The 22,500-nt window shown below is 43.0% G+C and overlaps 1 protein-coding gene and 1 long non-coding RNA gene across 4 annotated transcripts in view; one reads left to right on the top strand and one right to left on the bottom strand.

Annotated features, from left to right (window-relative positions):
• The window catches only part of LOC135109247 (uncharacterized), a 259,673-nt gene that overhangs the window by 161,343 nt on the left and 75,830 nt on the right, over positions 1-22,500 (top strand). Inside the window, exon 4 of one of the 3 annotated variants that reach the window (XM_064020508.1) lies at positions 10,811-10,871. The exons of the other annotated variants lie outside the window; for them this stretch is intronic. The gene's annotated coding sequence lies outside the window, so the exon portion shown is untranslated. The remainder of the gene's footprint in view (positions 1-10,810; positions 10,872-22,500) is intronic. 3 annotated transcript variants of the gene reach the window in all.
• LOC135109250 (uncharacterized) overlaps positions 1-22,500 on the bottom strand; it is a 111,758-nt gene that overhangs the window by 23,116 nt on the left and 66,142 nt on the right. Inside the window, exon 3 of the long non-coding RNA XR_010272624.1 lies at positions 3,795-3,896. This is a non-coding gene — a long non-coding RNA (uncharacterized LOC135109250). The remainder of the gene's footprint in view (positions 1-3,794; positions 3,897-22,500) is intronic.

Raw genomic sequence — 22,500 nt, 5'->3', positions numbered from 1 at the left:
GAGCGTGTCAGTCATTAGCTGGGGCGTCCCTCCCGCCTTCCTTGTGGGCCTCGGCTGATTGTGTTGTCGGGGCCTGGCGGAGTTGTTTGTCGCGGGGGCATCGACCTCCCTCTGGGGGGTTTGTTTGAGTATTCAGGGCATGTATGGCGGGCCGCCGCATCGCTGCATGACACTCCGGGCGAGACGAGGCCTGGGCGCGGCCATCAGGTGTAGATAAAGTTTAAAAGGGCGTAAAACAAACATATTGTATCTCAGTAGTTTGTTAATTGAAGTCCAGTTACTGATTTACTTTCAGATCCGCCACACGACGCTGTGTGTTCATGATCGTATATATATATATATATATATATATATATATATATATATATATATATATATATATATATATATATATATATATATATATATATATATATATATATATATATATATCGAGAGGTAAAGAAACCTGCTGAAGGAAATGAGTCGTTTGTAGAAGTGGTAGGATGAGGAAATATTAACACTCGTATGAATTGATGAGGCAAGAGCGTTGAGTCCACAGGCAAGCGTCACGGGAATAATCTTGCAGAACAATAATTTGAAGCAGCCAGGATAAACACTCACCACACAGCGCGGGACATGGCGAGTGCTAATCAAGTATTAGAAGGAAACAAAAATAATAAGATGTTAGGAATGTAAGTTTAGAATTACAGAAGACTACTAATATAAAAAGAGTTAGGCGACAAGAGTGAAAGTGGCGTGGTGTGTGGCGGGGCAGGTGGGCAGCAGGCGTGTCACGGTGTGGCAAACACTGAGTAAGTGACCGAAATTCGAATGAAAACTATGAGGAGTGACCAAAGTGTTGCAGTTTTCAAAGTCATTGGATTGGTCTCAAGTCTTGAGGACTGTAAAGCTGCACTAGTTTTTGTATTATAACCTTGAGCCTTGGTGGCTTTGTGTGTATTCTGTACGTGAAGGAAGGAAAATAGATGCGTGCAGCTGAGTGGATAATGAGAGAGAGAGAGAGAGAGAGAGAGAGAGAGAGAGAGAGAGAGAGAGAGAGAGAGAGAGAGAGAGAGAGTAGGATAGACAAACGGACAGACAGATAGATACAGACAGAGAGAGGCAGATGATTCTCAATTAAATACCTAATCACGACAGCACCATTGAGTGGTGAAATCAGTCGTATCCTCATTAAATTAGCCATCGCTCCACCATAATAAGTGTTCGTCTATGGAGCAGCTTTTCCTAAATAAATAATATATATGACCATAATATTGTTTTTGCAACTTCAGGGAACAAGCAAATAGTGACCCTTCTGGTATAGTAAGCATTTTACATTTTACAATTATAATACACGTCAATTCATGCAAGCTCCTACCGAACGTCCTTCAGTTCAGTGCAGTTTTATGGTACTGAGGGAACAGGACCACATTTAATACCACATTGCACCACGAGCCTCACGCCGTGGAGACATACGGCACCGGAGCAGGGGCGAGGGAGGGGAGGCGTCATGCATGCTTACTGCCTCACTACTGTCAGCCTTACAGTGAATGGTACAGACCATCTCAACAAAGGGAAATACTTGCTGAGTGTGTCCTATCGTCCCCTCCTCACGCCCTCCTGCTTCCCGCCCCTCTCGGCCACGGCGCCTTCCTCTCCAGGTTTGTGCCTCCGTCCCTAGCGAGGCAGGCGCGGCGGCAGGCACCAGACGCGTGTGATGAGTGTGTGGGGCGGCGGCACCAGTTATCAATATGAGCACACATGTTGCTTTCCCATGCTTGTATGCATGCGTGCGCGTGTGTACGGGTGTGTGTGTGTGTGTGTGTGTGTGTGTGTGTGTGTGTGTGTGTGTGTGTGTGTGTGTGTGTGTGTGTGTGTGTGTGTGTGTGTGTGTGTGTGTCGTGGAGGGGAGGGGAGTGGGTGGCATATCTGTCATATCTGCGTCTCTTTGATGCTCGTCAGTTCGCCTGATCACCAGCAAGGCCGCACTGCCAACACTCACTTCTCTCTTTCGCCAGCAGGAAAAAAAAATCACGTGTCTTTTTATCGACGAGACTTCTTATGAACATGTATTTGTGACTCAGCATGTCATACTGTTTGAATAAAAGTCGATTTTTCCCCTCGAAGCGAAACAAGTTATCCGATACCTCATACTGCATCACACACGGCTCCCTCTCTTTTTAACATAGGCAGGAACAAGAGCCAGAATGAGTTCCTATGGTGGAGGAAGCGGAGGGAGGACGCGGGAGAGGTGAAGGACACAGGATGATGGAAAGATGCGCTGAGTGGATAGTTTTGTAGTGATGGATCAAAGTGAATATGTCAGTGTAAAGTAGAAGTGTACACATCAGGGAAGTGTTATGTGAACGTAAGTAACAAAGGAAAAAAATGCGTACTAACATCCATAATGAGATGTTTTCTTTTTCAGTTGCTGAAATATCATGTTAGGTAATTACAGTATGATTCCAAAATCCTCATCCAAAATATGGGTGAATAAATAAAAGGGTGTTTGTACGAACTTTATTTCACTAAGAGATTGTGGGAAAAAAAAAAACCGTGTACTGAATATGGTTTGACTGATTGAAGAAAGATAGGAAAGACGGAGAAAGCAGTATAAGATTTGTCATAAGACCCTGATAACATGACTCCTGATACTTCATTCTTCTTTGCCGCTACAAAACTTTGGTGCTGTATGTAAACGCAGTAAAGATAGACGGGCAAAGTAGTGTAAGAATTGTTATAAAACCCTGACGGTCTATTGACTTCTGATGCCTCGCTCTTCTATCTCGTAAACTATAAAATGAAGAATAGTGGCGAATGCAAACGCAGAAAGAACTAGAATGATAGAAGAGAGTAAAGAAGGATAGAGAAAGTAGAATAAAAATTACCATACAATCCTGATAACCTGGCTTCATATGCCTCGTCTTTCTTTATATCATTAGCTACAAGAAATTTGGCAAGAAGAATCAGTGTCACTTCTTTAAAGTTTCTACAGTCATTGGAGAAACTCAGAAGGGAGGATAGGGTAAGGAAGCAATGTAGATGTATATGCATGATTGGTAGATTGAAATATAAGTGCGTTTGCGTTTAAGTTTGTTGCTGGAAGGAGGATATGTATGTATGTATGGTGGTGGGCGGTGAGACAAAGGTTAGCGCTTCATTTCAGATCAACCCCACGTAACAAAGTGCTCAGAGACTAAGGTAGGGAAGATTGAAAAGGTACTTGTCATATTCGGAGAGGGAGACTAACACACACACACACACACACACACACACACACAGGAGGAGGTAGCCCTTTCACCTGGAGATCAATACAGCATGGCAAGCTTAGAGCGAGGCAGGCAATGTTGTGTCCTGTTAACACAATGCGTCCAATTACTGTGAACAGCGTCTCTAATTGATGGTTGGCGGGGAGTGTGACCAATTTAACAAACTTACCTTTCACAGATAAGTGTTCTTCATAACTATAATAAAAGGGGAAGAGCTAAGCCTGGAAATGCACTGAAAAAAAAAATAAATAAATAAATACAGAACACACACACACACACACACACACACACACACACACACACACACACACACACACACACACACACACACACACACACACACACACACACACACACACACACACAATAGCCACTGTCACACGGAAACTATTATGCAAACTTGATTGATTTAACATTAGTGCTGGAGCAGGCAGGCAGGCAGGCAGACATACAGACAAACAGGCAGACAGAGACCGACAAAAAAAAAAAAAGAGAGAGAAAAAAAAAGATAAATAAAACAGAAAGAGATCATGCCTGGGGTACCTTTTGGATAATTTCTGCAGCTGCATTTTTCCATCGGGCGTCCCCTGGGAGATCGGAGCTGCCACGGGTGATTAGTTGGTATCCCTTGGCATCTTAGGGCCTCTGAAAAATGAACACGAGTGAGCCAGCGCCGCCCAGTGAGTAATGAATCGTTGACATCTCCTGGATATTCATGCTCCTCATTAGTGGGTATCTGTATTCTCCTCCTTTGCCAGGAACGCCGCCGACCACCGCTGCAAACAGGCCATTACGAATCACATTACAAAGGCCGAGAATAGCTATGAACTGCCCAGGCTATGTTACATACACCCCGCCTTTCTGTCTCTCTCTCTCTCTCTCTCTCTCTCTCTCTCTCTCTCTCTCTCTCTCTCTCTCTCTCTCTCTCTCTCTCTCTCTCTCTCTCTCTCTCTCTCTCTCTCTCTCTCTCTCTCTCTGTGTTTCCTCGTCACGCGCAGCTACCTACCTACCGACCCCTCCTCCTTCTCCTCCTCCTCCTCCCTGATTATTATTTTTTTTTACTCTCTCTCTCCTGTGTCTGTGTCTGTGTCTGTGTGTCTGTCTGTCTCTCTTTCATCAGTTGGCGCCGTAAAATTTGCCGAAGGAGTTTTAAATGCTTTTGTCATTATGTTGATAGATACTCTGGGATAAAAGTATGCGTGCGTTTCTTTTATTGTATGTAGTTTGCTTGTATTGTCTCATAATTATGTGAGGATGATACACACACACACACACACACACACACACACACACACACACACACACACACACACACACACACACACACACACACACACACACACACACACACAATAAGACTAACTGTAGGACCAAACCAGCCCTCTTCCCCTTACATCCTCGTCTCCTGGCTCCCCTCAGACTGCAATTCCATGATGATGCATATGCAAATGACCTCTTGAGCAGCCAGGCAGACAGTGTGGAAGTCAGTGACGCAAGACCCGCACCCTCCCACCTTCTAGTCCCTTTTCATTTAGCAGGCGAGAGGCGAGAGTGGAGATAGAGAAGCAGAGACAGAGAAAAGGGGGGGAGAAAGGGTGTGGCGTACTGGGGGGACTTAAACTTAATCTAAGGGTTGAGAATCACTGTGGATTAATCTCGCATATTGTCCAGCGTCTCCGATCAGTATGTAGATAAGGGACAGGGGCGCGGAGAGGGGAAGGCAAGGAGAGGAGATGGAGGGTCAAGGAGGTGCTATAATCACTCAGGTGTTAGCTAGTTGTGGTCCTATTGTGGCTTAGTGAAGGGTTACAATTGGGTGAGAGAGAGAGAGAGAGAGAGAGAGAGAGAGAGAGAGAGAGAGAGAGAGAGAGAGAGAGAGAGAGAGAGAGAGAGAGAGAGCGTTTGTGTGTGTAGCTTGTAGAGTTTCAGTATTGGTCATTCATGCGTGTGAAATTTCAATAAGTACAACTGTTGGTATGTGTTTAGCGAAGAATTGGTTGTGTGTGTGTGTGTGTGTGTGTGTGTTTGGGTGGGTGTGCGTGTAGAAAACGTTGTCAATTGAAGTTCTGCTGCCGTGAATTAGGTTACAATAGTTTGGAATCATTAAAAAAAAAAAAAAAATAGCGAGATGAACATTATCGTAAAACACATTATAATATTACTTTCCTTTTTATCGTTACAAGTGGTGCGTTTGTGTGTCATAAGGGGTACTACTCTACATCACAGGTACAACACATGTAAGTGAGGACAAAGCTAGAGAGGCGAGAGTGAGATAGTTTGGGCTTGTCAAGAGAAGAAAATGAGGAAGGAGTATGTTGATAAAAGGAGGCCGGAAATAGCAAGTGAAGTTAAAGGAAGACCTAAGAGAAGGTTTGTGGATCCATTAAAAGAAGACCTGCTTGTATTGGGCTTGACTGAAGGAGACGAAGAAGACTGAGTGCACTGGGAAAGGTTGATCCGCTATGGAGACCCGTGGTAGAAGCCAGAATGAAAGTATTGCTTTATAAAAGTGTTGCTTTCTGTGTTACTTTGGTCGTTATGATTTGTATTTTAATATATTTGTAAAGAGTAGTTATGTGGAAAATAAGATAATAACGTATGTTCTTGATATAATAGAAATAGACTTGTGATAAATAATAATAATAATAATAATAATAATAATAATAATAATAATAATAATAATAATAACAATAGTAATAGTAGTAGTAGTAGTAATGATAATAATAATAATAATGATTAATAATAATAATAATAATAATAATAATAATAATAATAATAATAATAATAATAATAATACCGTTACTACTCAAAACTCACAATAACCCTCAAATAAAACTACCACTAAGCAACTGCCCTATATATTGTACTATACAGGCATATATATTTAAAAAAATAAATAAATAACAACAACAATAATAATAATGATAATAATAATAATAATAATAATACGTAGAAGAAATGAAGAATCTCCCAGGCAGGTGATTAGGTGCGACGCTCATTATCCACAATAAATACATGAACTACGATAAACACAGTCTTATTTACCCCACGCATTCACTACTGCAGAGGACGCGACGTGTACGATTTAATTAATGCGATTGATGCTTAAATGTATAGTATGTGCTATGTGTTTTGTTCCTTTTTTTACTTTTTTTTTCTTTTCTATTTCTGATAACACTTTTTTTTCTCTCTCTTTTTTGTCTCCGAATATTCCAATACTTACTCTCGTAGGCGACACACAGACACGCACGAACACTTATCCCCCTTTCCCCTTTGCAACACACACACACAGACGCACACACGCACTTACTCCGACCCAACACACACACAAACAAAGCATAAATCCAAACACCAACAACATGCAACACGCGCCACGCAATAAAATGACCGTTTTACCGTAAAATATAATAATAAAGCGGTGATAATGACAATAATAACCATAAGCGTCACTTTTACACATTTTAATAACAATAAAAATGCTAAGGTGAACAGCACATTAGTGGTGGAGGAGTGTGCGTTTGCCTGCTAGTGATGGGGCCCCGGTGACTACGGGTGGTGAAGTGGGAGTGGATGGAGGCCGGAGCTGGGGTGGAGGAAGGGCGGGGGAAAGGCGTAAGCAATGAAGCAGGACGAATAATAGTTAGATAGAGGCAAAAAGGGAGTACTGAGGGAGGTCGTGGTAGTGTTAGAAGAAAATACTAAACAAAGTAGTGTGTGGGTGTGTGTGTGTGTGTGTGTGTGTGTGTGTGTGTGTTGTGTCTGTGTTGTGTATCATTTTTAATTATGCAGGGTGTGTGTGAGCGAATATATTATATTTTTTTTTCTTTTCTTTTCCTAGTGTCCAGGAGGTATGCAGGATGCGAGTAGGATGTACGCAGATTCCACCTGTAATAATGCATCATGGGAAAAGAAAAGAAATGAGCAAGAAAAAGAAAATATTACATAAAAGAAAATATGAATAAGACTACATGAGGGAGGGAATAAAAAAAGGGAGAACGGATAGAAATGACGAAGGATAGATAAAGCACACACAGATATGAGAAGGAAAATATTATGGATAAATGGGAGAAAAGTGATTGGAAGAAGAGAGAGAGAGAAGGAGAAGTGGAAGGGAGGCATGCTAGAGGAAGGGAGGAGAAGGAGGGAGGGAGGAAGAAAACACAAACAAGTACGTGAAGGAAATATAGGGAGGGAAACAATGAGTGGAGCAGGAGAGAGAGAGAGAAAAGGGAGGGAGAAACGCTGGAGATAGGAAGGGACGAAGAAAAATAAACAAGAATGAGACGAAATTTTGGAGAAAGGAACATGAGAGAGAGAGAGAGAGAGAGAGAGAGAGAGAGAGAGAGAGAGAGAGAGAGAGAGAGAGAGAGAGAGAGAGAGAGAGAGAGAGAGAGAGAGTAACAGGAAGGGAAGTAGGTAGAAAGGGAGGGAGGCAACACAAGCACTTCACAAGCAGGTGTTGGTGGTTGCCCTGAAGAGGAGCTGCTTCCCAAAGGCACAGGAGGAACAGCGCGACCCGATCCTCACCCTGTCCAAGCCCCCAGACGACTTTTTGCTCCCAGTCTGCCGCGCCTCCTCTCCCTCGCTCAGCTTTCCACTCCGCTGCTACCTTCCTTCTTCCCCTGCTTGCTCTGCTCTGCTTGCCCTATCTGCTTACTTGTTCTCCTTGTTCTGCTTGCCTCGTTCTGTGAGTTTTCTCGTTTTCTTTTTAATAATTTTTTTTAGATATAATTTACGTTTTCCTCATCTCAGTAACTAGCATTTTATTTTTCAGTGTCTAGTTGTTTAATTTATTTTTCATGCATTACTTTTCTCACTTTTTGATGTACGTGTCTTTCTCGTTTACGTACGCGTGAGTTTTCTTGCTTCATTTTGGCGTCATTTCATCCCGTTTTGTATGCCAGAGGAAGTTCCTGAAACAGTTTTTAAAAAGTTAATTCGTGCCTCCAGGAGTGTGTTTCATCTCTCTGCCTCTGTCACTGTCTCTGAAATGCGACGTGTTTGGTGCTCCTCGCGGTGAAGAGCTCGTGGCGCGCTGCTGGTCGCCTCCTTGCTGCAATAGGGGACAAAGTAAGATGCTCATTATTACTGCCTTGCTTGTTGAGCTACTTCCACTACTTGTGATTACGCCGAACCTCTGATTAAATGCATTCGTGGAGATGATAAACTATACTGATTTTTTTTTGTTTATAAATGAATTATTTAAGTAAATAATTACATAAGTGCATTTATTCTATAAAATTTTCTTTGTTTAGAAGTTGATAGGTAGTTAACATAGAGAGGGAAGTAGATAAGTTATATAAGCGTTCTTGTAATTCTCTAAGGACCAATAAGTAGAATGATTAATAAATAATTATGTAAATGAATTATAAGTTATTATTGTATATATATTTGAGACATATTTCTCATACTCGTTTCTTCATAATGGATGTGCATTTGAAAATTTTGTTTTGTCCCAGTACGTGCACCAGTTCATTTACTGGTGAGGACATTTGTTTTACATTATGAGTCTTGCAGCGCCTTGCATTTACATTATGAGTCATTTATTTTACATTATGAGTCATGCAGCGCCTTGCATTTAGCCACACTTCATGCATGGCAAACAATATTTCCTTATTTTTACTTGCATGTATTCTTGTCACTTTTCCTTTGAAACATTTTTATTATATAGCCGGAAGACTTTCTTCACACGTTCCGTTTTTTATGTGTGTTAATTATTCTAAGTGTGCTGTATCTGTATATGCATTTTTTGATTACTTTTCTTTTTCTTGTGGATTTCATTTGAAGAAGTGATGCACTGAACGCGTATTCAGTAATTCTGAAACATCACACCATATCACTATATTAATCAAACCATTATGAAACTTACGCCCACATTTGGCTGACAAGTTGAAAGAGTCCAGGTGAGAAAAATAGATATTGTTCACTACTCATTTGCAAATACAATAACTATATAAAGTCTTATGCAACCGAACTTTATTTCATCAGTTTTGCTACTGTTAATCTCGTTACCATATACGTATTCATTATCATCCTTCCGCTGCTCTCCTGTCGCCACTCTTCACTTCATAAACAGACACGCAGACAGACAGATAGATCGATAAACGGACAGAAACGACCAAGTTGACAAACAGATAAACATAATGATGAAAACAGAGGCAGATACGGGTAGGCAGCTCAAAACTTTACCCACCCCTGCAAGTAATCCTCGACTTTTTCAGCTACTCACCATTGTAACAGTCAGACAGATGGACAGCTCAAGTCATCACCATCATCACCATCATGAAAACACTCTGGGCTTTAGAATTGCTGTCGGACAAGGGACTGGCATCTTCATTGAGCTTTTTATACAGTTTTATTACCATAGAGCACATCTTACGTAAAAGATACCAGGCAGAGACGAACTTAATGTGTAAATGTACAGAAAGGAAAGCATGCATAGCCGACAGCGAACATCGAAACATCCTCGTCAGACCTTTTCCTCCCGTTTTCTTACCCTTTCCCAGAGCAAGTCTTATATAAAAACTCATCACCACAACCAATATCATCATCCATTCACTTACAAGAACAAGCGAACCTCTCCTCCACTCCCTCACTGCCTCCACTCTTCATTGACCAACTAGACGCCTCGTGTTGACTCTTAGCAAATACCACGGCAGGGAAAACAGACCAGCGGGCATGTTAATAAAATCTTGAGAGTACACAAACCTCATTGCACGGACCTCTTCGCCGGCGCCTCTCGCTCTCGCTTCCTTAGCACTACTGGAAATAGAACTTGGAAATAATCAAAATACTACGTCATCTTATTCCTTCTTCTCTTTCTTCTCCTTATCATGTCTTTCCTTCATTCCAGTTCATTTTTTTGTTTGTTTGTTAGAAAGAAGTGGATCGCAAGAGAGAGAGAGAGAGAGAGAGAGAGAGAGAGAGAGAGAGAGAGAGAGAGAGAGAGAGAGAGAGAGATGAATGGGATGAGAACCAGACCATGAGGTATCGATTGCTTGGAAAAAATTGATCGCCCAGATAACCTACTGAAATGAACGCGAATCAATTATTTTTCTCGTCTCTCTCTCTCTCTCTCTCTCTCTCTCTCTCTCTCTCTCTCTCTCTCTCTCTCTCTCTCTCTCTCTCTCTCTCTCCCATCCCATAAGTGCTTGCGAAACACGGCAGCGGAAACTCGTACGGAACTAGAATAGGATGTGGAGCGTTTGTTGTACGTGTTTGGGTAAAATATTTTAGGCGTATGTACTGCGTGTGTTACCTCCTGTGTGTGTGTGTGTGTGTGTGTGTGTGTGTGTGTGTGTGTGTGTGTGTGGGTGGGTGGGTGGGTTGGTAGGTGGGTGCGTGCTTAATCTGCTTTCTTATTTTGTGTTTCTGTTAGTTTTCTCGCATTTTTTTCCCTGCCAACAATATCCTGGAGTCTGTCAAGGTCACACGGGAAGCTGTCCAGTTAATCTTAGGAGGAGGAGCTCAAGCGATACTTCCCCGCTACTCATTATCTGCTCGCTCTTCCCATCTATTCTTCTCCCTCTCACTCACACGCACTCCCTCTCCCTTCGCAGGACGCGCGCCTTCCCCCTCCTCCCTCTCCCATTCTCCCGCCACCCGCACCTGTGAACGAAGGTGAGAACGAGGTCGTTTTGATGGTTATCTGTTTTCATAATTTATATTTTTTAAAAGCATCAGAGCATATTTTTTACACGGCCATGTTTATGCAGTATCTTCGGTGCATTTTACATATTTCATATATTTTCACCCTTGGAGCAAATGAGAGACGGGCGTGTCCGCGCTGTGCCTGGGATAATTAGTGCTTCCATTTTGGGGGAGATTGGTAATTGGTGCTTGAATGCAACACTAATTACGACCCTTATCCCATGGGCAACACGTCCCCCGCGCGGCCCTCACCATGAATATAGTGCCAAGCCCCACCCTGAGTCCATAAGCGCCGTGGCCAATAATTAACACAACTCACAGGGATATGCTTGCACGGGGGACGCCTCAGAGGACTTACACCTCCTTGCACCTTCACCGCCTCCTTCGGGAATGTGAGTTACGACTACGCATCTTTTTTATATAATGACAACATCTTCACGGGTTATTCTCCTTATCAAGCAATTTTGGTCGTGGCCCCCTAGGGAATTCTGGCAGGTTCCTTCATTAGCGTCTCTCCCCATGGGTAATCCGCTTGCCTATAGATTCAGCAGGAGGCAGCAAGCATCAGCAGTTTTTCCCTTACCCCTCTTACCCCCCCTGTGGTCCTCTCTCCCGCCCTCCCTCCCGCCCTCCTCCGCCCGCCTCACAAATTTGTCCCCTCCTTTCCTCACCCCCAAATGCAACGGCTGCATGCAGAGCTGCTCTCCTCCTCCTCCTCCTCCTCCTCCTCCTCCTCCTCCTCCTCCTCCTCCTCCTCTTCTACCTCTACCTCTAATATTCCTCTGCATACAGTCTCTCTCTCTCTCTCTCTCTCTCTCTCTCTCTCTCTCTCTCTCTCTCTCTCTCTCTCTCTCTCTCTCTCTCTCTCTCTCTCTCTCTCTCTCTCTTACCTTATCCACATATAACCTTATTATTTCTCTCAAGTACACTTCATTCTTGGAAGATGCCTCTCTTTATTATAAAAAAAATAAAAACAATAATTATAATAAAATACCCACTCATGCTCACACGGAGAAACACGCACACACGCACACACAGTCATACAGAAAGTTCTTCAGATCGTTCACTAACACCTCCTTCACTTCACTGTTCACAAGCACCTCCACCACCACCACCACCACCACTACCACCACCACCACTTCCCCCAAGCATCCCCACAAGCTTGGGTACCCCCGTCGGTTTAAAAAGGAACACTTCTCTCTTGATAGTCTCCCAACCTTGATTTATAATGCGATCAGTAAATATTTATCCCCCGTGTGAAAGAAGCCGTGAGACATCATACAGGTTTCTCTCTCTAGGACATTCGCTGATCGCAACCTCGCACCCTCTTGACAAAAACACGAAGCAAGCAACACCTTTCCTGTCTGCTACCTCCCTTCCTCTCTCTCTCTCTCTCTCTCTCTCTCTCTCTCTCTCTCTCTCTCTCTCTCTCTCTCTCTCTCTCTCTCACGAGCGAGCGAGCGAGGAAGAAAGGACAGCATAGATGTAATACAGTAAATCAGACGGAAGAAAAGTACACTGTGTGCTTGTGCTCTCTCTCTCTCTCTCTCTCTCTCTCTCTCTCTCTCTCTCTCTCTCTCTCTCTCTCTCTCTCTCTCTCTCTCTCTCTCTCTCTCTCTCTCTCTCTCCAATATAATAAGAGTGCGATGGTCCACTTCCAGGCAGCCATGAGGAGGGGGAGAAGAGAGGAGGGGAAAGAGGAGGAGGAGGAGGAGGAGGAGGAGGAGGAGGGACAGGAGCGTTGCCAGGGTTACGCAGACACCCGCGCGCATAAATCAATGCATTTATGGTATGCACATGTGCGGGTTCCCCTGGACCTCTCCCCGCCCTTTCCTCTCTTCTTTATCCCTCTCCCTGCCGCCTCCTCTCTCTCTCCCTCTCCCCGCCTCCCTCTCCCCGATACGCCTCTCACCTCTCACCAGATTACTCCTTCTCTTGTTCTTTCTTTTGGTGTTTGTAACTTGCATTGTCTTCTTCTAGTGGTGGGTTTGTCGTTGTTTGTCTGTGTTATTTTTCATTATCTGAGGGCGTGTGTGTGTGTGTGTGTGTGTGTGTGTGTGTGTGTGTGTGTGTGTGTGTGTAGCTGGCGGTAAGCGAGGGAGAGGAGGAGATTGCGCGCACCCACGCACGTAAACAAACAAGTATATGCACGCCTGCACGCACGCACACACACATGCTGGCACGTACGTACACACATACAGACGCACATACGCACATACACACACACACATACACGCAGGCACGCAAGCACGCTTTCACGCACACGGGTAAGCACATTCACTATATTGTGTGTGTGTGTGTGTGTGTGTGTGTGTGTGTGTGTGTGTGTGTGTGTGTGTGTGTGTGTGTGTGTGTGTGTGTGTGTACTTACGTAATTGTACTGTACTTACCTAATTGTATTTTCACAGGATTGAGTGAGGCTCGTGATGTCCCGTTTTCTAATGCTACTTTTATCATATCGTTCTTTAAATTAATGTACATTTCTCGCACGCACTGTTTTATGTTGTGTGTGTGTGTGTGTGTGTGTGTGTGTGTGTGTGTGTGTGTGTGTGTGTGTGTGTGTGTGCATGGCGTCATTACATCAGCCCCACCCAATGTCATTATCTTTATTATCTCTCTCTCTCTCTCTCTCTCTCTCTCTCTCTCTCTCTCTCTCTCTCTCTCTCTCTCTCTCTCTCTCTCTCTCTCTCTCTCTCTCTCTCTCTCTCTCTCTCGCTTTCTGTTTTATGATGTCGCGTCTTTTTCATTCCTTTAGTTTTTTTTTCATAGTTTTCTTTATTATTTTATTTTTCATTGTTTTTATGTGACCCTGAGTTGGTAATTATTTGTATATATATTAGTCTCTTTGTTTTGATTTTATGTTGTTATTTTTCTGTTATTGTTTTACGATTGCTAACGTTCATCTCTTCACTCTAAGTTTGTGTCATCTCTTTCTCTTTTTCTTCTTCTTCTTCTTCTTCTTCTTCTTCTTCTTCTTCTTCTTCTTCTTCTTCTTCTTCTTCTTCTTCTTCTTCTTCTTCTTCTTCTTCTTCTTCTTCCTTTTATTATTGTTATTATTATTATTATTATTATTATTATTATTATTATTATTATTATTATTATTATTATTATTATTATCATCATCATCATCAATATTATTATTTGAATTATTATTTGAATTATTATTATTGTTACCACCACCACCACCACCACTACCACCATCATCATTTTCATCATCAACATTACTTCCCCGTGCAAAATCCCTCTTCCACAATCTGAATGTAAGGAATAAATTATCAATAACACATACTAAAAGCCGCAAGTTACATCACACACCCACCCTCACACACACAAACATAGCCAGACCCTCCCCCTCACCATCCCTCCCTCCCTGCACTCACCACATCTCTTCATTACCCACCACCAGCGTCCATCACTATAAGATCTCCCCCGTCCGTCTTGGTAATGTACTGGGCGGCTTAGCGCGAAGGATTAAGAGAAATCGCAGTTTAAATGGATTAATAATGATATGTGTGGCGAGGCTGAGGAGGCTATCTAAGGGGTGACGCAGGAGGCAGCCCTTGGACGCATACAGATTGGCTGATTAAGAGCAACTCAGACACCCCCTGCAGTCGCCCTCAGTCTTAGGAGCCGCGGTGGGGAAGCAGGAAATTGGTTTTGAATATCGTGATCACAGTGGTCAAGTTGTTGGGTGGAGGGAGACTCGGGTGTGAGGGAAAGCTTCTTAGGTTCAGTTGGTTAATGAATCTTTGTGTACCGACTCCTGGGTTGATTGTCTATGAAGGTGGTGCTTTTTGCCTTATCCTTGATGTGAGGTTTTTAATTTACAAGAGAAATGTTCTTAGGTTCAGTTGGTTAGTGAATCCTTCTATACAGATGTGGGGTTTTCACTTTATCTTTTTTTTTTATTTACAAGAGAAAAGGTTCTTAAGATTTCAATCTGATTAACGAATCTCCTTCTGTTGAGGTTCGGTGGTGATTTTTTTTCAAGACAACTCGATTTCCTCTTGTCCCAGCAATATTCCTACCGCCTGAAGTCATGATTGATGGAGGATCTGTATAACTTACCGGGGAAACGATTCTAAAGTTTTTATCATATTAATGAAATGCTGTGTAGGAGCTTTGGGTTGACGCTTAATGAAGACAACAACACGATCCTCTTATTTCCTTCATTCTTGCAACTTTCCTCTCTCGCAACTCTCTCAAGATTCTAAAGTTCCAAACTGGCTAATGGATCTATGTATAAAATCTCTCTGACTGTGCAAATATATAGCACCCTTTCCTCACCCTCTTCCTTGCAACTTACAGCTTTCCTCCCCCATAAGCCTTGATTGATAAAGAAGCTTTCTGTAAGAGGGAAAGATTTTAAGGTTCCAATCTTTAAAATGAATCTGTGCGTTGAGGAAGTTGATTGCTCATGGAGACAACCCCCAATTTTTTTCCCTGGTCCATGCAATTTTCCTCCCCTTTCGTTGATTGATGGAGGAACCGAGGCGCCGCGGATCGTTAAGGAGGGAGAAGAGGAAGAGAGGGCCCGGGAAGACGCGGCGGGGAGGAGGCGATAATTACAGACGGTATTAACACCCATTACCGATGCTGAGTGATGAGACACGATCACGGGCGGTCTTTAGAAGTTGGCCGGGGGAGGGGAGACTGAGAGACGCGAGGAGCAGGAAGCTGGAAGGGTCAAGGAGACTTCTGAATAGGTCATAGAAGCGGACGGTGAAGGATGGACGGGTCATTAGAAGCTACATAGTCTTTAGGGAGACGAGAGAGGCAGAGAGAGAGAGAGAGAGAGAGAGAGAGAGAGAGAGAGAGAGAGAGAGAGAGAGAGAGAGAGAGAGAGAGAGAGAGAGAGAGAGAGAGAGTATCCACTGACGAAGGTAATGAATGTTCTCTCCTTCTGTGCTTCACTGTGTTGGTCTTTCTTTCCGCTTGTTCTCTGCACTGATAAATACATTAGTGAATACATATTTCTCAGATTACCATTATAAAACTCATGCACGTGGCCAGATATGTTCTTAGAAGTCATCCCGTTACGTATGGTGTTATGCTGTCATGGTCAGAAGAAGGAAAATGAACGTGTCTTATTTATAGTTTCTTTTCCTTGGTTTGTTGTTGTCCTTTGTCTGCCTCCCTTGTACATGAAGAAGAAAATGTATGTTACCCACCAGTATAGTGTTCAGTATGTTCCTTGAATAACACGTCTTTTGATTTGCTGACAGTCTCCTTATAAAACCTGACAACTGATAAACTGCTACGTAAGATCAGAGGACTTGAGATCAATTAAGAAAAGACACCAAACACGGAAACAAACGAGGCAGGTATCTTGACTTATAAGCCTGACTGTACACCAATACTAAATGCTTATTACGCTTGTCAGAGAACACAGCACCAGCACAAGCTTCTGACACACACACACACACACACACACACACACACACACACACACACACCCTCACCCTCAACTTTCGTCCCTCGCTCCTTGGCACTTAGCTTTCATTACCATCATGTCGCTCCCTCATTGATATTTCTTAGTCCCTCTCCCCTTAATGGCCGGCCGCTAAGTGTGACGAAGGCCCGGCGTGTGAGCCCATTACCTTCCCTCGGACTAACAGCATCGCGATCTTGCAGCACGTGCCCTCGTTGGCCTCTGTGCTGCACGGAATAAAGCTGGTGTGACTCCTGTGCCTAAAACTGGTCCGGCCGATTTCTGTGTCTCTCCGCCTTAGACTAACACGAGTAATCTTGCATCGCGTTGTCTTGCTTGTCTCTCACTGGGCACGGACTTTCCTTTCTCTCATGTATTTTTTTATTTTTCGCTTTTTCGTTTTTAAGGGAGAATAGTGCTCTTGTTTACTTTCCTTATTGGGTATAGAGATTTCCTTGTTCATTTTATAAGGGAAAAATAGTTTTCCTGCTTTTTTTTTTTTTTCTTTTTATGATGGTACAGACAGTTTTACCAAATTTTTCACAAGGGAAAATTAGACGTGTGAATTCTCAGGAGGCAGTTTGTGACGAGCTGCGTTGCCCTGAACAGTAAGAGATAGAGGATAGCAAATGCTCTTCACCACTCGTCACTGCGCTAGTTAGTAAAGAAGTGTATTGGTTGAGCTAGATAGATGGATGGATGGATAGATAGATACATAGATAGATAGATAGACAGGCAGATAAATGAAAAAGGTAAATAGTTATAAGGAAGAGAGAGAGAGAGAGAGAGAGAGAGAGAGAGAGAGAGAGAGAGAGAGAGAGAGAGAGAGAGAGAGAGAGAGAGAGAGAGACGGCAATCACGTAATGACAAAGGAGCGGCTGTGAACGGCTTACTGGCATCTGTATATGAACGTGTCTCTCTTAGCAGCGTGTGTCGTGTGTGTGTGTGTGGTTTTGAAATTCTCGCTTGATTGGTTCAGAGCGAGTGAAGAGAAAAGAACGAGTTATTCCAGGTTGGCTTAGGACGATAATAACATTCACATGGATTACAATGATGACATAATTACATTTTGGGGCCACGTGAAAAGCAAAGTAAGAATGTCTGTTCTTTTCTGTCTTTTTTTTTTCCGTCATGTTTTGCTTGGGATTTCGTGTCTCATCCCCGTGTTTTTGTGTTTTTTTTTTTTATTTTTTTTAAGGTCTAGTGTTTTTTTTTCATCGTTTTCTTTTTTTCTTCTTATTCGTTAACACAATTTTTTCTTTGGACATTATTGTTTTTCACCGTGCTTTGTTATTTGTTATTCATCAACACTATTTTTAGATGAAGACTGTTTTTTTTTTCATTGTATTTCATTATTTATCATTCATTATCACCATTTTTCTACATGACATTGTGGTAATTCATTGTATTTTATTGTTGTTCTCTCTCTCTCTCTCTCTCTCTCTCTCTCTCTCTCTCTCTCTCTCTCTCTCTCTCTCTCTCTCTCTCTCTCTCTCTCTCTCTCTCTCTCACTTGTTTTCTGCTACCTGTTTGTTCTCTATCCTGTGTTTTCAATATCTGTTTATGTCTTCTCATGTTCTGAAATATTTTCATAACATTCATCATTGAAGAATTTAAGAATATCTTCCGCTATTTCGTTTCCTTTTTCTCCACTTTTCTGTTTTTTTTTTCTTTGAGAGCCAAAAGAAAAGTAAAAAAAAATAAAAAATAAAGGAAAACTGTCATCTAAGGGAAATATCGCATTTTCACTCAGACTTTTCATAAGGGAATGTTTTTTTTTCTTTTTTATCTTCTTTTTAATGTTTTCAGATTCGTAACTTTTCCTTATCTCTTTTCTCACTAGCTATTTTATCCCCTCCCTCCCTCCCTCCCCCCCCCACTCACTCACTCACCCCCACAAACTCATCCCTTCACCCCCCCACAAAAAAAAAGAGAAAATAAATCACGCCATTGTTTTTTTGAAAAGTTCCTTCCTTTTATACTCCAGCGGCCTTTGATGAAAATATTTAGCTTGACTTCCCGAGCGGACAAAGACGATGTTGATTAAACCGGCCTGCAATCTCAACATTTCATTCGCTACTTCATTTCCAGCCATTTTTGGGCGATTTCCAATAAATTTCTCGTTTTCGTAATTAATCATGAACACTTGCCCTCAACTTACCCTCCAGCGGCAGATTCCAGCTTTGTTAACCTGCTTTTTTTTCGCTTTTTTGTTATGTTTTTGTTATACCAATTTTTGTTTTCGTAAATTAAGAGTGGCATGAAATAGATGCATGGTAACAGGTACATACATACATACATACCTACATACATACATACATACATACATGCATAAATACATGCATACATACATAGGCAGTAGATACATAGACAAACAAACAGTTAAATAGATACATTTCATGCGTGCATGAATAGATTTATAGGTGTTTAGAGTATGAGAGAGAGAGAGAGAGAGAGAGAGAGAGAGAGAGAGAGAGAGAGAGAGAGAGAGAGAGAGAGAGAGAGAGAGAGAGAGAGAGAGAGAGAAATAATCGATACCATAACAAAAGAGAACAAGAAAAGACAAACCCACACGGGACAATAAACAGAGACAGAGAGAGAGAGAGAGAGAGAGAGAGAGAGAGAGAGAGAGAGAGAGAGAGAGAGAGAGAGAGAGAGAGAGAGAGTGGCTTAGCTGAGTGGCTCCCTCCCCTCCCTCAAGCCGGCCATAGTCACCCATATTGGATTCCCTGTGATGGATGACTCAACAGGGGTCATGGGAAGGGAAGACCTCCTCCTCCTCCTCCTCCTCCTCCTCCTCCTCCTCCTCCTCCTCCTCCTCCTCCTCCTCCTGTTTGCTCGCTGACTCCGTTTTTCTTTTTCTCTTTTTTTTTTTTTAGAGTGTATTTTACTCTTTCTTATTTTAATCTTAAGTTCTATGATATTTTGTTAACTAATGAGGTGGTAAAGTTGCTGCTGTTGATGATGATGGTAATGATAGTATTAATAATAATAATAATAATAATAATGATAATAATAATAATAATAATAATTCCTGTCTCTTATTCCCTTTCTTTATTATTATGTTCTTTCTCTCACGTACATTAATCTTCATTCCTTCATTTCCTCATTTAATTCTTCACATCTCACATCCTTTACTCCATCACTCCTTCACTCCTCCTCTTATTCTTTCTTCACTCCCTATCTACTCTAATCTACTCCCCTACTACCTAACCTCTCTATCTACCTACCTGTCTACCTTTACTCCTTCACCCCATCACTCCTACAGCCATTCCCTCTTCCTCTTATCTTTCTTTCACCATCTACCCCAAACCTCTCTATCTACCAGCCTCCCCCACCTAGTACCCACCTACCTATCTACCTCTTCCTGCTGTTATGTATTTTTCCCTCCTCTCGTTTGCCCCTTTCGTCCTGTCCCTCCCTCTACTTCCCCTCCCTTCTCTATAGCCTCGTGTGGGCCAGCTCAGCCTCATTTTAGGGATACAACTCATAACCACTCTTGACCACCGTCCATGCACGCGAGGCTGGGCCGGGACTGGGGGAGGAGTGGGGAAGGGTTGGGGGAGGAGGTACCGGAGTTCAATATGGGATGGAAGAGCAGGAAGGAAGGAAGGGAGGGAGGAAGGCAGGGAGGAAGTGAGGGAGTTGAGATGGGAAAGAATGTGTTGGTGTGGGTGGTGAAGAGAGAGAGAGAGAGAGAGAGAGAGAGAGAGAGAGAGAGAGAGAGAGAGAGAGAGAGAGAGAGAGAGAGAGAGAGAGAGAGAGAGAGAGAATCTATGTGCGGGAGAGATAAAGGAGAAAATTAAAACAAATGAAAAGAATAGGCGGGCAAAGGCAATAATTGGGGATATATGCAAATTGAAAAAAGAAACGAACAAAAATATAAAAAAAAACTTGCTAAATAAAGTAAACCATTACAAAAACCATCAACAGAAATCAGAACAGGAGGCAGTAAATGTCCACAGGCTGAGAGAGAGAGAGAGAGAGAGAGAGAGAGAGAGAGAGAGAGAGAGAGAGAGAGAGAGAGAGAGAGAGAGAGGAGGACTAGGACTAGGAGTAGGCGGACGGAGAAGGAGGGAGAGGGAGAGAGAGAGAGTAGGAGAGGGATGGTGTAAGGGAGAGTCCTGGAGGGAGGAAGGGAGGGAGAGGAAGGTAAGAGGTGAGAGGAGGGAGGGTGGGGGTCCAGTTGCCACGAGAAGCTTATTGCGTCGGACTTCGTGTATTGCTCCATAGATCAACGGGGCATTTGCATCGTGAAAGGTGTTGCTGTACCGGCGCTGGTTATAACACGGCAAGCGAAAAGAGAGAGAGAGAGAGAGAGAGAGAGAGAGAGAGAGAGAGAGAGAGAGAGAGAGAGAGAGAGAGAGAGAGAGAGAGAGAGAGAGAGAGAGAGAGAGAGAGAAGCAGGCAGGCACGCAGGTTAGTGAAGAGATTATGCGAAAACAAGGAGAAGTGAGAGGAAGAGAGGATAATGGACAGCGAGGGGAGAGAGGGAGAGAGGGGAAAAGAGGGGTAAGGCTGGAGAGACGGAGAGTGGATTGTTAATTGAATGAGAAACATGCATGGGAAGGTGCGATCATCGAGAGGCAAGCCCCGGTTATGCTGTTTAGGTAGATGAGTGTAGTAGCGGAGCGTGGACACAACACGGCCCGATAAAGAGACAGAAATAGAGATAATTGAAAAGATGGAGTTGTTGGTGCATTTATTCTGGCATGCCCCTTTCATCCTTCCACTCCGCTGCCCTAGAGATACGAAGTGGAGTGGAGATTGTTTGCATGTGGAGTGATTATACATTGAGGTCTTGGGAGTCATAGTGTACGGATTGACTGAAGGAGGGAGGGAGTCAGGGAAGTAGTGTAGGAAGAAAGGGAAGCAAGTAAGGAAGGAAGGAAGGAAGAAGAGTCAGTTTATTGCTCAGAATGTAGTTTCTCTCTGCTACCTCATCTCCTAGTGAAGGGTTAGTGAAGAGTATTCTGTATTTTTATGTATTTGTTTTGCTACGCCGTTCACCTCTCTCATGAAAGAGCCATCAGGACACACACACACACACACACACACACACACACACACACACACACACACACACACACACACACACACACACACACACACACACACACACACACACACACACACACGTACTTTATCCTCGCAATCTGAACTCACCGCCTCCAGTTTGGCCAAAGTAAAATCAACACCAAACAACATAAACAATAACTGGGAGAGAGAGCCTTTAGTGAAAGTACCCTCCTTCCCTCCCCTCTCTCTCTCTCTCTCTCTCTCCCTATACGCAGCTCTCTCTCTCTCTCCCTCTCACTCTCCCTCCCTTCCGTACCGAATATGAACCACCTACCGAGCATTTTTCCATGACTTACGATGCCAGCGAATTCAATGAAGCCGGGGAGTGTATGGGATGAGGGCGGGCCAGGCAGGATTTTAGTTTGAGAAGTAATGCAATCAAATTTTAATTCAATATTGCTTGCAAATACCGACCAACCGGTTTATGAGTTGGGGCTTGAACTGGCGGCCTCTCTCTCTCTCTCTCTCTTTCTCTATCTATCTATCTATCTCTATCTCTCTCTCTCTCTTTCTCTCTCTCTCATTTATCTGTACTCATTCATACTTCATTCCACTTTTCCGTCCTATCCGTAATCTTATGTACTTTATTTTCTCATCTATTCGGTTTTATTCGTTGCGTTCGTGTCTCGTCTTCCTTCATCTGTGTTCAGTTATCCGGATTTATCGAGGAACTGAGGTTAGAATTCGGTTAATGATGTGTGGGACAGAGTGTTTCCGTGAGAGAGAGAGAGAGAGAGAGAGAGAGAGAGAGAGAGAGAGAGAGAGAGAGAGAGAGAGAGAGAGAGAGAGAGAGGATTTTTATGTAAGGTCTCGTTTTATTGTGCATTTCCTTCTCTCTCTCTCTCTCTCTCTCTCTCTCTCTCTCTCTCTCTCTCTCTCTCTCTCTCTCTCTCTCTCTCTCTCTCTCTCTCTCAACTTTTTTTTTCTTTTAGTGTTCATTGCTCTCCTAAGGCAGAACACACACACACACACACACACACACACACACACACACACACACACACACACACACACACACACACACACACACACACACACACACACACACACACACACAGTGCATTTTGTGCATATACATTTAATACATTT

This window comes from Scylla paramamosain, chromosome 18 (genome assembly GCF_035594125.1).
Source record: "Scylla paramamosain isolate STU-SP2022 chromosome 18, ASM3559412v1, whole genome shotgun sequence".
In the NCBI taxonomy this organism is placed as follows: Eukaryota; Metazoa; Arthropoda; class Malacostraca; order Decapoda; family Portunidae; genus Scylla; species Scylla paramamosain.
This window is presented reverse-complemented; position numbering and strand designations above follow the sequence as displayed.